Here is a 17,099-nt window from a genome sequence, read left to right as displayed (position 1 = left end):
TGCTCACCAATATCTAAAGGATAGAAGTAGAGAGGATGGGGCCAGACTCTTCAGTGGTGCCCAGCAATAGGACAAGGAGCAAGCGGCACAAACTGGGACCCAGGTGATTCCATCTGAACAGGAGGAAAAACTTCATTGCTGTGTGGGTGCTGGAGCCCTGGAGCAGGCTGCCCAGGGAGGTTGTGTCTCCTTCCCTGGAGAGATTCCAAACCCACCTGTGCATTGTGATCCTGTGTAACCTGCTGTGGGTGACCCTGCTTTAGCAGAGGGGTTGGACTAGATGATCTTGCAAGGTCCCTTCCAACTCTCCCACCATTCTTTGATTATGTGCAAGGTATTCATCTTTCCATCAGTCAATTTTGTTTGTTTGTTTGTTTTGCCATGACTATGCTTCCAAACTCCTAGCAGTTGCCTCTGAGAAGATTTAGGTGGTAGTGGTGGAAAGAGTAATGCTTATTTATGAAGACAGACAGAAACTGGAGATTGATGGATGAAGCCACAGATTTCCAGCCAGTGATCAGCAGGCTGTTTGTAAGACAATTTATCAGGTGTATGTAAAGTGACCTTCCTTGCCAGAGACAACTTGGGAATTAACTGCCAGCCAGATCAGCCTTCCTTTTGCACTGTATATCAAACAGGAATTAAATACCTAGGTGTCTGTGGGGACTGCTCAGTGCTTGCAGAGACCTTTGGAAGACAGATGATTCTGTGTGGAAATCATCATGACAGAGAATGGTGTGTGCAAGAACAGCCAGAGGAGAGCAGAGAAGAATGTTATAGCAGAAGGAATGAGTGCTGGTGGCAGCAAGGCCATACCTCAGGTAAGAACATTATGCAGATGTGGAGGAATTCAAGTAGCCCCGGAGCTGCCTGAATTAAGAGAGAGTGTAAAGACTCAATATCATAGTGTCTTCACCACTCAGGGTGAATCACAGAGGGCATGATCATAGAATCATTTAGGTTGAAAAAGACTTTCAAGGTCTTTGAGTCCAACCATAAATAGTAAGATAAAGATAACAACTTCTTTTTTTTTTTTTTTCCTTTCTTTTTTCTTTTTTTAATTAAATGCAGTGGAGAAGCTTAGAAAATTCAGAGCAAGAGAATATGTGAATTGCTCTCTAAGCAAAATAAACAGACTTCAGGAAGAAAGCTGGGGAAAAGATGATGTTTGAGAATATGGGACAACATACCCAGAGGTATAACTTAGGCTTTTGTGCACACCTCTGAATGCATGCATCCAGTCCAATGTGTTGCTATGGGTCCCTTGGACATGTGTGTCTTGGTGCTATTGAGAGTGTGAATGTGCAAGAATAAGCATGAAAGAGTGAGTGGGTGAAATCAGACTTAAAAATGATCTTTCCTTTCTGTATGGTCTTGCACTGAGCTTTGCTGGCTTGGTTGCCACATACCTGCTGGAGGTAGTTACTGAGTTTAGCCTCTTTGTGTCACTGGCCTTGTTCTGCTGTTAAAGGGGAGCAGCTGGCATGGTGATGGTGGAAATAATTAATCTTCAGACTTCTCTTCATATCTGCGTGTCACTGTTGTGACATGGAGAGCTGGTGTCAATTATTTTAAGCCCCTGTGGGCTCCTCTGCTGTGGGCTGATGATGGTTCTATGATGATTCTCTCAGAAAGATGAATATGAAGACCCAGAGGGCCTGGGCCACATCAGTAGCTGTTTCCATATGGACATCTTATCATACCAGCATGTGGGATTGTGGCTACACAACTGGTTATTCCAGAGGAGCAGGTTAATGCCATGCTGGTCCTAACCTGCAGTTGGGCACTGCTTGATAGTTAGGAGGGTCTTGATTTGCCCACAAAGATGTTCAAAGAGGTGATGTTTACTGCTTGACCAGACTAGTCCCTGACATTAAATCAATTAACATTTCCCAAGACAATGTGGTTCAAGCTTCTGGGCCTGTTTAATGGCAGGGTGGAATGGTGTTCAAGTCAGTCCCCCAGAGAATTGCCTGGCCTGTCTCATCCTCCAGGCAGTCGATGCCACTATTAAATAATAATGGCAAGCAGGATGTAGCCATGCTGACCTGCCAGGCCAGGTATTTACCACTTAGCCTGTCCCAGCTTTTCATTTGTTTCATGTTCTTTTAATAGTGTTTTCCAGAGATGCTCAGTTGCTTTATTGGATCTAACAGGCTTCCTTGCTGGCCCAAATCAAAGACCTCACTTACAGTTATAAAAAATACAGTTGCTGCCTTATTACATTTGCCCTTCTTCTAAGAAGCCATCTCAAATTATAGATCAGGTGAGGAGTAACAAGATCAGCTCTAAAGCTGCTTTTTGTGTCCCTTGCTTGTCTTAAAACAGGGATTCAAGGCTCCAAGAGAGAAATAAAACCTTCCTCTGACCCACCAAACCACAGAATATACAGAGGCGGTTCTGCTCTATCGCCCTGTTGTAACAGAGGTAATGTAATGTTCCTCTCTCACTTACTATAGATGATGTTTATGGACTTGGTGACATTAGGGAACATTAGGCAGACTTCTGGCAACAAGACCTGCTTCTTTTCAGTAGCATTTGGGTATTACAAATCTGCAATGATTTTTGCTGCAGAAGAGAAGTGGGAGGTACTTCACTGCTTGGGTTTATCAGCTGTAATCAGAGCTGAGGCTTTGAAATGAGTTGATCAAACTAAATGGTTTTATTTTAGGGCTGTCCCAAGGTGTTTTTCCAAATGCCAATTGACTATGATGTGGACATCTTCCTTTTGTAAAGAAAGCTACTGTTAGGTAATAGGTTGGACTTGATGATCTCTGAGGTCTTTTCCAACCTGGTTGATTCTGTGGTTCTGTGATCTGCCTTCCTCCCTACCTGCCCTCTCCAAGCAGAGGACAAACAATGGGAGGACAACAAGTGAGGTCAGTTCATCTTCAAATGGTCTTCATATTCCCATGAGGAATTCAGAATTCCCATAAGGAACTTAGAAAATTGGCTAATGCCCTGACCCCTACTTCTTGTAGGTTAAAGAGGTGCAACGTTCTACTACAGATCCTATAAAGTCTCAGCACTACCACTGAGGATGGCCACTGGTGAGAACCCATGTGCACATTGTGCTCAGTGTTAAGACAACCTTCTGTGTGGGAATCTGATTAAAACAGTTCATTTACTTGCTAACATCAAACTTCAAACCTTAAACATGGTAAAAGGAGACAGGAATCAGGAGCTGAGTTTTTCATGCTAGTTCCTGTATTGGTCAGTCCCTTTGTGCCCCCTTGAAGCACTGTGAGGTCTGGCAGGTGGAAGAGGTCGGGGGTTGATGTGTGTAACTGGGAAATCTTTACAGTAACTGGCCACCAGTCACCATTTGCTCGGTTGTCCTGATACCCAGAACAAACAAGGACTGGCCTCTGTTGCTGCAGCGGATGTACAGCCCCTACAGAGGTTGTCCCTGGTGTCCTGTATGTTTATAGCTAATGTAATTAATGCCAGGAATAGCTGAATTTTATCTGATGCAGCAAAAGTCCTCCTCTGAACTCGGCCTTTAGGGAGGCTCAGTGTTGCCTTGCCGGAGCATGCTGGGCAGGAAGGGCAAAGAACAAAACAGGATCAAGGTTATATTTCAGGAGAACTTTAGCATTCTTAACAATTTAATGCTGTTTTGATGGCACACAGTGGCCTCTTGATGCAAATGCATACCTGAGTACAGCCCTCAGGCCACAACCAAGTGCTCATGCTTCACAGGGTTTCCCCAAAACAGCCAAACCCTGCTCCCTGCCTTGCCTCCACTCTCTAAAGTAGTGCAAGCCACTACCGTGGAATGTCCCTGCTGACTGCAGGGGGGGGTTAGACTAGATGACCTTAAAGGTGCCTTCCAACCCAGTGCATTCTGTGATTCATTCTATGATTCTATGTTTTGCCCAGCTGGTGACCATAGAGGAGCTCAAAGTTTCTGGTGAACAATGCAGAGCCACTTAGGTGGCTCTACACATTGTTTCTGTCTTACTGTTATTCCCTCATACTACGTGTCAGTGATGCAGAGAGGCAGGAGCACATAGTGCAGGGATGGTTATACCTGTAAAAAGGGGCTTCCAGTACTTTGGTTCCATAAATTTGTAGGAATGTGCAAAAAGCACCTTTGTGTGGATGCTGCTGTGACTGAGGTGGGAGAGTTCTTGCTTTAATTGTGCCATCTCATAATGGGAATGATTTAGAATAGTATAACATAGTCTTCAGACTGCATTATGTCTTCAGCTGAATCTGAGGTCCAAAGTTGAGGATTCTTTCTGTTTCTCCAATAGTATTTTGAAGAAGCAGTGACATTATGAATCCAGGCTGAGGTTACTGAGCCTTCACCAGGGTTCAGGGAAACTCAAAGCCTCCTTTTCCTCCTCCCTACACATGCACTCCTCGCAGCCATAGGCTTGATGTTTGCCGTAGTTGTGACATGAGGAGTCAGAACATTTTCATCCTGTCTGTACAGTGTCCAGGTGCTCTTGAGAACTGAGTAAATCCCAGAATTACCTCTGTGAGACCAGCCATAGTTATCTGGACAATTAGTTGCACCTGTGTTTTATATCGTCAGTCTACAGTGTCCTGGTATCATAGAATCAGAATGGTTTTGTTTGGAAAAGACCTTTAAAACCACCATGTCTAAACACTACCTAACTTTACCAAGTCTGGTGCTAAACCATGTCCCTCAGCACCACATCTGTGTGTCTTTTAAACACTTACAAGGATGAGGATTCAACCACCTCTCTGGGCAGCCCGTTCCAGGATTTGAGAAACCTTTCAGTGAAGAAGTTTCTCTAAACCTCCCCTGGTGCAACCTGAGGCCATCTCCTTTCATCCTATCACTTGTGACTTGAGAGAAGATACCAACCCCCATCTGGCTGCAGCCTCCTTTCAGGTAGTTGTAGAGAACCAGAAGGTAGCCCCTCAGCCTCCTTTTCTCTAGACTGAACAATCCCAGTTTCCTCAGTCATTCCACAAGATTTATGCTCTAGACCCTTCATCAGCTTTGTTGCCCTTCTGTGGACACACTCTGAACCTCCTCCTTTTAGTAAAGGCCCCAAAGTTGGACACAATACTCAAGGTGTGGCCTCACCGATACTGACTGCAGGAGGACAATCACTTTTCTGGTCCTACTGGCCACACTATTACTCATCCAGGCCAGGATGCTGATGGTCTTTGTGGCCACTTGGGCACACGCTGGCTGTCAACCAACACCCCCAGGTCCTTTTTTGCTGGGCAGTTTCCAGCCACTCTTGCCCCAAGTGTTCATAGGGTTGTTGTGACCCCAGTTCAGGACCCATTGCTTGGCTTTCTTGGACCTCATCCCACTGGCCTCAACTCATCAATCCAGCCAGTTCAGGTCACTCTGTAGGGGCTTCATATCCTCAACCTGATCAGTAATCACTTCCAGCTTAGTGTTGCCTGCAAACTTGCTGAGGGTGCCCTTGATCTCCTCACCCAGATCATTAATAAAGTTGTTAAAGAAAACAAGCCCCAGTACTGAGCCCTGGGGAACACCACTGGTGACTGGACCAGATTGTGATCAGCAGAAGATTTGTACCTAGAAAGCTTTTCTAGGTTTTAGATGCCTCCTCCAGCTTTTTGTCTTCATTAGATGAGGGGCTTTGATGGTTACTCATATTTTATCCTCTCTCACTGCATAGCCACTTCACATCTAATATTTCTTGGCAGACTCCTGTAGTCAGGGGACTGGTGAGAAGTCTTAATGCATCACTTAGCGCTCTTACAATGCTATTTATTTCAGTGTCTATCAGCTCCTTGTGAGCAATATTTTAACAACCAGGCTAGAGGGAGGTTTGCTAACCTGTGAATTAGTTTGATAGTTGTTCCTCTTCTGTTTTTCCTTTAAACTATGCAGATGCTATTGAGTTTGGAGTCCATGAGACCCTAGAGAACTACCAGGGGTCATCATGTATCCTGCCACCAGAACTAACCTTGAGATCACAGAATGATAGGGGTTGGAAGAGACCCCCTGGAGATCATCTAGTCCTAACTCCACTGCTAGAGCAGGTTCACCTAGAGCAGGATGTACAGGACGGTGTCCAGGCAGGCTTTGAATGACTCCTGAGATGGAGACTCTCTGGGCAGCTTGTTCCAGTGCTCCAGCACCATCAACATGAAGAAGTTCCTCCTCATGTTTAGATAGAACTTCCTATGTTCAAGTTTATGCCTGTTACCTCTTGTTCTGTCACTGGCCACCACTGGAAAGAGTCAGGTCCTATCCTCCTGACACCCACCCTTGAAGTACTTGTACGCACTGATGAGATGCCTCCTCAGACTAGTTCTAGTCCCTGAATCATCTTTGTAGTCCTTTGCTGTACCCTTTCCAGCAGTTCCCTGCCCTTACTGAACTGGGAGCCCAGAAATGGACACAATCATAGAATACCCCAATACAATACTACAGATGAGGCCTCACTAGGACAGAGTAAAGGGGAAGGAGAACCTCCCTCAACCTGCTTGTCACATTCTCCTTGATGCATCCCAGGACTCCATTGGTCTTCTTGGCCACTGTGCTGGCTTGAGCTTTACCCATAGTATAAAAGCCCAAATGGTAACAGGTAGAGATTCCTCCCCCCTCCCTTTCCTGGTAACATAAAAACAAATCAGGTAGGGGAAAGGAGAGGTAAATTCATGAAAAGAAATAGCCTGGAATCGATTTGGAAGTAAAAGAGGTAATTTTTTTAACAAAGTGTGCATATATATAGCAGTAACAGGGGAAGTTACAAAGGTATAGGGTAAGGATAAATAGAAAAATATACAAAACCAAGCCCAGATGGCCTTGTATTGCCTGGATGCAAGTGGATTCAGGTCTTTAGAAAGCATGGATGCAGCTTGGAAAGTAGGTCCCTACCACGTGGTCAGTGCAGGAAAGCAGGAGCGGTAGATGACCTCTCTGGAGGAAGAGTTCAGATGTGTCTCTCCATAAATAGGCTTGCGGGACAAGAAGGGGGAATGGAATAGACCACCTTTGACCCAGGGGGCACCCCTCCTCCTGGGAGAGGGAAAACCAAGTCTCTCTCTCTGCCCACCTGGATCAAGTTTCTTTTGTCCACCTGGGGGCTGGGTTCTTTTTTATTTTTCAGCCCCCATCATCGAGGATGGGTGTAACCCAGCACAGCCACAAGGGCCAAGATGGTCTGTTGCTTCTTGGCTGTCAAATGCAGCACAGACACCATGCACAAAACTGATTGTGGTCTCCCATTCCTTAGGTTCTTTGATTTCATAGGTTTTCCCTGTAGGGAAAGCATTTAGACCACAAACTCAAAATACAGCAACTTGTAGGAAGGCTGAGGTGGGCTGCTGCTGGCTGTAAGGCTGAGGATAATCACCATGAGCAGGAAGCCCCAAGCAGGTCAGGTGCCATGTGTTCTCAGGGCCAAGGTTAGCAGACTCTCTCAATGGTGGCACATTGCATTGATCAAAGTAAGAACCAGGCAGTGATTTATGGTGTGCGACAGCCTGAAAAGCAGTGTTCTTCACCAGGTGCTGCCATGCATGGAGACAAGAGTGATAACCCAGCTGCTGCCTTTTGTCTGAATATCAGCTTCCTCCTGGGTGGTCACTACCAAACCCTGGCTGGAGCAGCTGCAGCATCATCCAAACCTTCCTCTTCTGGGACAGCTTGAACAACACAAGAAGTCACCTTTACATCTTACTATAGGACCAAAAGAAAGATGTTTGCCAAGACCTGGTGGATTCACTTTTAAGCACAGCTTTAGCTGTCCCAGTCTTTCAATCTTTTAAGTATCTTCCCAGAAATGAGACATGAAAATGTGTAACTAAATCTGCCAGCTCTCAGTTTTGCCTTTCAGCACCAGCTTCTGAATGAAGAAGTCTCCACCAAGTCCAACAGCTCCATCATTAACAAATCATTGTAGTTTCTCCCGTTCTGACAATATAAAGGACTCTTGACCCTGTGACATACCTTGTCATTTGTATCCTTCATTTTAGCAATCTCTACCTTGGTGTTGCCATGATCTGACTGTTGAATCTACTTGCAGTAACCCATTAGACACTTACTTCATAGCACCTCACGGACTCTGAAATTTCCAGGCTTAGCAGGGTTGTACCATCAGCAGTGTTTCATTCTGTTTGGTTTGACAGGCAAGGTAGCAATGTGCAGGTTTCTCTGCACTTTGGCCTGCTCCTGCAACTAGGTGAAACCTCAGCAATGCTGGGCTCTACTATCCCACTCTGAATATATCTGCTGTAGCTGACTGGAATAGGTGGACCTCCATTAGGCTACATTTTCAGTAGTGTCCTTAAACATTCCTGGTTGCTGCACATAGTTTATCCTCTGAGGAGTCGCATGAAAACAATGTCCTCCAGCACACCCTGTGTTTCCCTTGTCCTGCACTGTCTGAAGGCTACTGAAAGAGGTGGTGCAGGGGAAGTTGGGGGGTGGAGAGATGGCTGGATGCTGGTAGCGGTGGGATCAATAGGTCATTTAATGTCTTATGAATGCTTATCAGTATCTCAAGGATGGATGTCAAGAAGATGGGGCCAGACTCTTTCCAGTGGTGCCCAGGGACAGGACAAGGGGCAGTGGGCACAAACTGGAACCCAGGAAGTTCCACCTAAACATGGGGAAAAATATTCTTTTCTGTGAGGGTGCCAGGTTCCTAGAGTAGGCTGCCCAGAGAGGTTGTGGAGTCTCCTGCTCTGGAGAGATTCCAAACCCACCTGGACATTGTGCTCTTAGGCAACCTGCTCTAGGTGACCCTGCTTTAGCAGCGGGGTTGGATTGGATGATCTTCAGAGATCATCCTAACCCTAACCATTCTGTGACATTGTAAAGCTTTGCCCTGGAGTCAGAAACCAGTTCTAACCACAGCCATCTACACTGGAACATAACCCATGATCTTGTATGTTAACTATGTGGTGGTCTCTGCTGCAGAGCAATCCATACAAGGCAAACCCAAAGACATATCCAGTATTTTTTGATCAAAAGCCATGTGTCTCCAAAGGAGTCCTTTAAGGCACAAGAGTAGGGGTGATTTGCAGTCTTTGGAATGTCTCTTTATTTGGAACAACATAATCCTTTGTAGCACAATTTGGAGGTGGACTTTGGTCCTGCTGCATGACCCTGCCCACACAAATCTGATCTCATAAGGTGTTTTTATCTCCTTTTTCTGTCTCCTCATTTCCATGAGAATCTTAGAATCATAGGATCACAGATTGCACTGGGTTGGAAGGGACCCTCGAAGGTCATCTTGTCCAACCCCTCTGTAGTGAGCAAGGGCATCTCCAACTCCATCAGCTTAGTGTCCTGCCAAGTTTGATCTTGAATGTCTCCAGTGATGGGACCTCCACCAGATGTCTGGGCAACCTTTCTTCTCCTTTTCTTTCCTTCTTTTCCCACCTCTTTCAGAGAAGCTTGTTGATATCCATGAAGACAGAAGGAGCAGCGCTGAGGAATTTTAGCAGAGCTGACAGGGTTCCCCACTCCCCATGCCAGGCTCCTTGGGGAAACGGTGACTGTGTTCTGCTGGGTGGTGGCTGGAGATGAGCTAGAATAGTTGAGTTTGGAATATATGGAGTAGCCTGGTTCATCAGGGAACTGGGGCTGCAATTATCCATTTTGCTGTTAACCCTTCATAGACAGCCTTCATTTATGAAGCTCCCCTGAGGACTCCTGAGAATCAGCCTCCATACCAAGGTGAGCAGGAGCATTCGGGGCAGGCAAGTGGCCTGGGATGGTGAGAGTGCCAAGGGTGGTGTAAAGGGCATGACTGAGACTGAATCTCCTTTGCCAAACCCATCCTACCTACTAAGCATGTGGTGCCCCTCTCCCAGCAGGTCAAGGGAGGTGATCCTGCCCCTCTACTCTACTCTGGTGATACCCCACCTAGAGTACTGTGTCTAGCTCTGGGGTACCCAACAGAAGAAGGACCTAGACCTGTTGGAGCAAGTCAAGAGGAGGCTGCAAAAATGATAGGAGGGCTGGAAGCCCTCTGCTGTGAGGACAGGCTGAGAGAGTTGAAGCTGTTCAGCCTGGAGAAGAGAAGGCTCCAGGAAGAGTTTATAGTGGTGTACCAATATTTGAAGTGGGCTATAGGAAAGATGAGGAGGGACTATCAGGGAGTGTAGGACAAGGGGCGATGGTTTTAAACTGAAAGAGGGGAGAATTAGATTAGATTAGATAGTGGGAAGAAATCATTTACTGTGAGTGTGGTGAGACACTAGAATAGGTTGCCTGGAGAAGATGTGGATGCTCCAACCCTGAAGTGTCCAAGGCCAGGACAGACATATCTTTGAGCAACTTTGTCTAGCTGAACATGTCCATAGCAGGGGGTCTTGGACTAGATGACCTTTAAAGGACTCTTGTAACCCAAACCATTCTGTGATCAGTGTGAGCTGTTTTCCCTTCTGTTTGCCTTTCATGCCTGGACCCCCTGCCATTTTATCAGGTAAGATTGTGAAGATTTTCCTCCACCCCAGCATCCTGGCTATATCTGAAACCTCACCCACCCTGGCAACTCTCCCACTCTCCTTTAAGGAAATTCTCCTTAAATTACCATCGCTCTGTCAGCACCGGGCACGCTTCATTATTAATAATTAAGTAGGAAAACTGCCTCAGTATCAGTGCTGATGACACATGTCTTGAGTTGGAACTGGGCTTCCAAAGAGCACTGCTTGAGAGGGGTAGTTAGGGAAGCAATTTCCTCACTGGTGTGTGCTAATGCACATCTCCAAGCCTGTCTTGAAGCTGCTGGAGCCAGGGAGTCGAGCATCTATGTTGAATGGTGCCTCCGTAGGGATCAGTGTCTTGTTTCATCAGGGCCATCTGCTTCCATCACAGCTTTAGTCAGATTCAAGTCCTACAACAAGCTGCTTTCATTGCTGGCTGCAAATGGTTTAAAAAATGTGATCATTGCAGGTGAACATGACATGAAGGTATGAGATATGGCCATCCAGGGAGTTACCTCACTGGCAGGCACTTAAGGGGTGTTAGTGTGCATGAAGAGGGGCCCAGAGCCACTCAGGAATCTTGCTGCAGACCCATCTGAACTCTAGCATGTGAGCTGGAGCATCTTTTTCATTCTCTTCTTCCTCATCTCCTCTTTGTCACTGATTCTCTGTGCATCGCCAGGCATGAGAGCAGCCTGTGATACATTGGCCGGGGATGCTTTTTTTGAGAGCCATTAGTTAAGTTGATTTATTTTGTTGACTCTGTTTCCCTGGGGTCCCTGTGAGCCAACTCATCAAGTGCACAGGGCAGAGCAGACATCACTGGAGAGGCAGATGCCAGTACACTCCCAGCACAACATGATGCTGTTTGCAGAGATTAAATGGGGTCTTCTCAAAGCAACCCCATAACAGTGGCTAAACAGATTGAATGTGAGCAATGCTTCCCATGCCAGCCAACCAAGGCTGTTGGTCTCTTCTTGCAGGGGCAAGAAGAAAGGGCCTCAAGCTGTACCAGGGGAGGTTTAGGTTGGACATAAGGAAAAAATTCTTCCCAAAAAGGGTTGTGAAGCCCTGTAACAAGCTGCCCATGGAAGGGGTGGAGTCCCCATTTCTGGAAGGATTTAAGATACGTAGATGTGGTGCTAATGGACGTGGTTTAGTGGTGGACTTGGCAGTGTTATGTTAACAGTTGGACTTGATGATCTTAAAGGTCTTTTCTAACCCAAACAATTCCACATTTCTATTCTATAATTCTATTTCCCAGTGTTTTCTCTAGCACCCAGATGCTTCTTTTCCCCTTCAGCTGCATCTATCCCCTGTTGTAGCTCACGCCAGAGGATTAAACACATTCTTCCTCTCAGCCCTTGTCCCCCATTGCCTGGTGATCACTGCCTTCTGCGTCAGGTGAGTCAGTGCATGCTGCTTTTAAGAGGATTTAGGCTGCAACACCTAATTTACTACTACTGAGGCTTAAGGAGGGGTTCTACATCCAGCCTGAGAGCTGGTGGGGTCATGTATTAAGGCTGGGAGATGAGCATTCCACCTTCTGCCCCAGATCAATGTCACCAAAACGTGGTATACATAGAGCCAGGTTAGGTTTTCCAGAATTGTCTTTTCTTCTGCTTTCTTCAGTGCAGAAAAGGTCTCTGTCCTCCTCTCCCAGCCCCAAGTGGGATAGGTCTTGGAAGATCGCTGCTCCTCTCTTGGTGAATTCAGAGAATCATGGAATTGTTTTGGTTGGAAGAGACCTTTAAGATCCTCAAGTCCAACTGTTAACATACCTCTACTAAGTCCATCACTAAACCTTGTCCCTCAGCACCACATTTACACTTCTTCCACTTCTTTTAAATCCCTTCAGGGATGGACACTCCACCACTGCGCTGGGCAGCCTATTCCAGGACTTAACACCCCTTTTGGCAAAGACATTTTTCCTAATGTCCAACCTAAACCTCACCTGGTGCAACTTCAGGCCATTTCCTTTTGTCCTGTCACTTATGCTTTGACAGAAGAGACTAACCCCTGCCTCACTCCAACCTCCTTTCAGGAAGTTAGACTAGACTAGACTAGACTAGACTAGACTAGACTAGAATAGAATAGAATAGAATAGGACAGGACCAGATCATTGCATCCAACCCATCACCCAACACCATCTAATCAACTAAACCATGGCACCAAGCACCTCCAGTGATGGTGACTCCACCACCTCCCTGGGCAGCCCATTCCAATGGCAAATCACTCTTTCTGTGAAGAATTTCTTCCTAACATCCAGTCTAAACCTCCCCTGGCAGAGCTTGAGACTGCGTCCTCTTGTTCTGGTGCTGGTTGCCTGGGAGAAGAGACCAACCCCCACCTGGCTACAACCTCCCTTCAGGTAGTTGTAGAGAGCAATAAGGTCTCCCATGAGCCTCCTCCTCTCCAGACTAAGCAGCCCCAGCTCCCTCAGCCTCTCCCTTGTAGAGAGGGAGAAAGGCTCCCCTCAGCCTCCTATCCTCCAGGCTAAACAACCCCATTTCTCTCAGCAGCTCCTCAAGATACTTGTGCTCTAGACCATTCCCCAGTTTTGTTGCCTTTTCTTGGATTCAGACCTGAAGTCATCCTCAAGCCCCAGCCTGGGCACAGGAGCATGGGTATAAATACAATTTTTTATCATCTGCCCCACTCACTTTGGTAATGCAGACCCATATAGGCTTTAGTGTTTACTCTTAATTTTTACTTCCTTGGTATTTCTTTTTTGTGTGCTCATTTTCAGCAGAGCTTAGTTGTACGAATGACTCCAGCTCCACTTCACCACCCAAGGTGAGGAAAACACTAACATGCCAGTGACCATTTCCCACACTTTGTTGCAGAACAAACTGAAGAGACGTTGTGTTTAATTACCTCGGCCTGCCTACCATGGTATTTTCATTAATACTTGGGTTTAATGAGCTAGGAAATCTGGGCCGCTGTGTGCTGGTGGAGAAATCTCATCCCTCCTTCAGCAAAATATGTTAGCCGAGAGCTTCCACCGAGATGAGCAACTGCTTCCTTTGAACTCAGGAACCATCAAGATTAACTAATTTGCCGAGACCACCTGCTTGGCTAATACTCCCAGGGGCCTCTTGTTTTCTCTCTGAAGTGGTAAACAGAAACCTAGATGGTGCCTATGTGCTTCTGTGCTGAGCAGTGGAGGTCAGCTAGACCACACCATCAGCTCTGCGCTGACCAAGGAATGGGGCATGGGCAATGCAAAGCCCCACTACCAACCTCTGCTTTCTGCCCTGGGACTTGCACCCCTGCAGAAATACTCTGTCTGGACCCACGAGGATCCCAAGGTCCCCCAGGAACTGCTATTTAAATAGAATTTTCCTACTTCTCCACTCACTCTGCCCTGTGCTGTTGCAGAGCTGGCTGGGGTGCATCTTCTCCCAGGACAAGCACCTGCATGTTGGATGCTCTGTCTGTGGGGAAGAGTTGACCATGGAGCTGTTAAGGAGTCCTTCATACACGGACAGAGAAGCACAATTCCATCCACAATTAGCCTAAGAAAAGGAAATTTGTTTCCATGCAGCTTGGGGATTCTTCTATTGCACTGACCTACATGAGCACCCACCCCACAGTACATGTAGTGAGGTTTCCTTCATGGATCACAGATATATTTTGTAATTACCATAGAAGCCTCCAAACATCACCGTATCTGCTGTTACATCAGGACCTCACTCTTCCACATCTGCTTCCTGGAAAGTGATAGGTACTGTGGGGTTCCAAAAGGGGACACTATGAGGAATAGGTACTATAGGGTCCTAAGTGGGAAAATGTGGGAAATAGGTCCTGTGGGGTTCCAAGTGGCAGATGATTATTTTGGGTTTATTATCAGATTATCTTGATACCTGCTGGAGCACAGGAGAGACTCTGTAGCTTCAGTCCTTTTATCCTCACATGATGACTTGCTGTGTGCAGGGGGACACGTGTGCATGGCCCTGCAGAGGGCTGCATTTGATGTTTCAGCCCGGAATATTCTTCTGATCACTGCTGTTACCACTTTAGATGTGTGAAATGCAAAGCCTGGGAGGTGTTATGGGCAAAGCCAGCTTGGCAACCCTTAAATTAGCAACGTGCAAGCGCACAGCATTCTGCCTGGAGCTCCTCGTGCCGTTAACACCGACGGTGTAACGAGCCTCGCTCCGCGTTCCTGTGCAAGACGTGCAGATGGTGTATCCTTGCAGCTCCATGGGCTGTCCCTCAGCACACCCGGACAGCAGGAGGACTGTCAGCACCCAAAATGAGGGGAAAGGGGCTCCTTGACTGACCATTTATTGGGATGAAGCTGGAGGATGAGACAGATGGCTGGGGTTTGTTGGCAGGGAACTCTACTCCTGTTTGTTTAATTAGTCACCAGACATACTGAAAGCTAGAGTGTGCTACATGCAACCACGTAAGTGAGATGAGATGGACCATTTGTTCTTGATGTACAGGAGCTGCTGGAAGTGACTTGGTGATCCTCAACCTGCTATTAATGCTCCTGCACACAGCACCAGGCATTCCTGGTCGCTTCAAGCAGTCTTTATCTCCTCACTATACGTTTCCCCCCCCCCCCAAAAGAGATGGATTCAGGCACTTGCATTGCTTTTTAAACCAAAACTTGGAGTTTTCCTTTTTCTAGCACCCACTAGAGCATGCAGCCACTTTTGAGGAGTGGATTCACTGGTGGAGGGGTCCATCTTCACATGTGAGCACATCTCTTACCTCCAAGCTTTCCTGTCTGCAAAGCAATGGGGACTATGAACTGCTGCAAAGGTACCAGTGTCGCTTGCTCCCTGAAGCACCAGCTGTGTGTGGGTCAGACATTTGACACCGTTTTGCTGTGCTCACAAATAAACACGCTTTACACCCTTCATAGAATCACTGACTGGTTTGGGTTGGAAGGGACCTTTAAAGGTCATCTAGTCCAACCCCCCTGCAGTCAGCAGGGACATCTGCAACTAGAGCAGGTAGCTCAGAGCTCCAGACAACCTGACCTGGAATGGTTCCAGGCATGGGACATCTACCACCCCTCTGGGCAAGCTGGGACAGTGTTTAACCACACTGTCAAAAATGTCTTCCTTCCCTCTAGTCTAAATCTCTCTCTTTTACTTTCAGACCATCATGCATTGTCTTATCACAACAGGCCCTGCTAAGAAGTCTGTACCCCTCTTTCCTGTAGCCCCTTTAAGTACTGAAAAGTCACACGAAGCTCTTGCTGGAGGCCTTCTAGCTTCTCCAGGCTGAACAACCCCAACTCTCTTGGCTTGGTCTCATGGCAGAGGGGTTCCAGCTCTTAGACCATTGTTGTGACCTCTGGCTTCACTCCAAGAGGTCCATCTATTTCCTGTGCTGAGGACTCCAGAACTGCACACTGAGGTCCAGCAGAGCAGCAGAATCACCTCCCTCCACCTGCTGTGCACAGGTTTTATACGCTTAGGTCCTGTTCAGTATTTGCCATCTTCTTGCAAACGCTTGTGCTTGGAGGGTTTTGGTCCATATTTTCTTGTCTTGCACATACCTGGGTCAGTCATCCCCTGGACACCTGGATCACTAATCCCTTGGATATCAGGGATCTAGAATCCACAGGGGAGACCAGTATCCTGAAAAATGAGTTCTGCTCCCTAACCGTGGTTAATTCCATCCATCTCCACCGGCCCCTTCCCAAAACCCCAGGACAGCGTTTACACCTCATTCTCCAAGAATTTAAAATCCCTTCAAAAAACGCCCCTTTTTTGCCGGTGCTGCGCCATTCGCCAGACCCAAAAAGTAGCGTTTCCTATCCCCCCCGCCACCCCTGCGACGGTGCCATTACCCTGTAGCCCACTAGATGGTGGTTTCCTCCAGCGGGAAATCCGCAGCTGGAGCCCGGGCGCGGGATGGACTCACACATAGAACAGGGGGAACAGGGCAGTGGGGCCATCTCCAGCCTCCCTATCCCGCAGGGTCCCCCCAAATTGCCAGGGGGAAGTCGTTAGTAGGAGGAGAGATTACAGGGGACCCACACATCGCTGGAGAGGGGGGGGGACTCGCCGCGCGTCCACCCCTTCCCGCGCCCCGCCCTAAGCCCGGCCCCCTTCTGGCTGACGTCACCCCTATGCAAATGAGCGGCATGTGGGGAGCGGGGGCTCGGCGCGCGGCTAAGCTCAGTCTCGCGCCGCCGCCGCTCGCGCCCTGCGGCCCCCCCCCACCCCCCCCTCCTCCTCCCCGCTCCTCATTTTGTCCCCCCCTCCCTCCCTCCCCTGTAACCCCGCGCCATGGCACGGCCCCCACCGGCGCCGCGCCGGCCCCCCCCGCGCCCCGGGGCCCCTACGAGTCAGGTGAGTGGGGTAGGGCCGGGAAGGGAACTTTTTTTTATTGGGCGGGGGGGGAGGTGTGTGTTGGGGCAAAACCTCACTGCTCCCTTTCCTTGCCTCCCCTTCCCCCTTCCTTGCTTCCCCCCTTCCTCTCGTGCCCCCTGAATGGGGGTGCTGTATGCGTGGGGGCGTTGATTTCCACTCCCCCCCTTCCCCCCCCCCTCCCCCCGCTGCGGGTCTGTGTGCATAGGGGGGTTTGCTGAGCTCGGGGTGCTGCGTGCATTACAAGGGTTATTTCCCTACCCCCATATTAGGGTTCTGCTTGCACAGGGGGGTTGCTTATTACTCCCCCATGGGGGTGCTGGGTGTACTGCACAGGGGGGTTGTTACATCCCACGCTAT

General features: G+C 47.9%; 1 protein-coding gene and 1 long non-coding RNA gene across 7 annotated transcripts in view; both read left to right on the top strand.

The window, feature by feature from the left end:
* The first annotated feature begins 299 nt into the window (after positions 1–299).
* Positions 300–7,939, top strand: LOC137446441 (uncharacterized). Its single transcript, XR_010988653.1, has 4 exons — positions 300–821; positions 1,072–1,196; positions 2,329–2,427; positions 7,477–7,939. It is a non-coding gene; the product is annotated as an uncharacterized lncRNA (long non-coding RNA).
* An 8,680-nt stretch (positions 7,940–16,619) lies between these two features.
* The window catches only part of SAMD4A (sterile alpha motif domain containing 4A), a 119,205-nt gene continuing 118,725 nt past the window's right edge, over positions 16,620–17,099 (top strand). For 4 of the 6 annotated variants that reach the window (XR_010988650.1, XR_010988649.1, XM_068149056.1 and 1 more), the window contains exon 1: positions 16,621–16,721. The gene's annotated coding sequence lies outside the window, so the exon portion shown is untranslated. Of the gene's footprint in view, positions 16,722–17,099 lie in introns of all 6 variants that reach the window. The other 2 variants (XR_010988651.1, XM_068149055.1) reach the window with 2 other exon arrangements.

This window comes from Melanerpes formicivorus, unplaced genomic scaffold (assembly GCF_026170545.1).
Source record: "Melanerpes formicivorus ecotype bairdi unplaced genomic scaffold, bMelFor1.0.p_v2 SCAF_17, whole genome shotgun sequence".
NCBI classification, from domain to species: domain Eukaryota; kingdom Metazoa; phylum Chordata; class Aves; order Piciformes; family Picidae; genus Melanerpes; species Melanerpes formicivorus.
The sequence above is the reverse complement of the archived record's forward strand: the minus strand, read 5'-3'. Positions and strand labels throughout refer to the sequence as shown.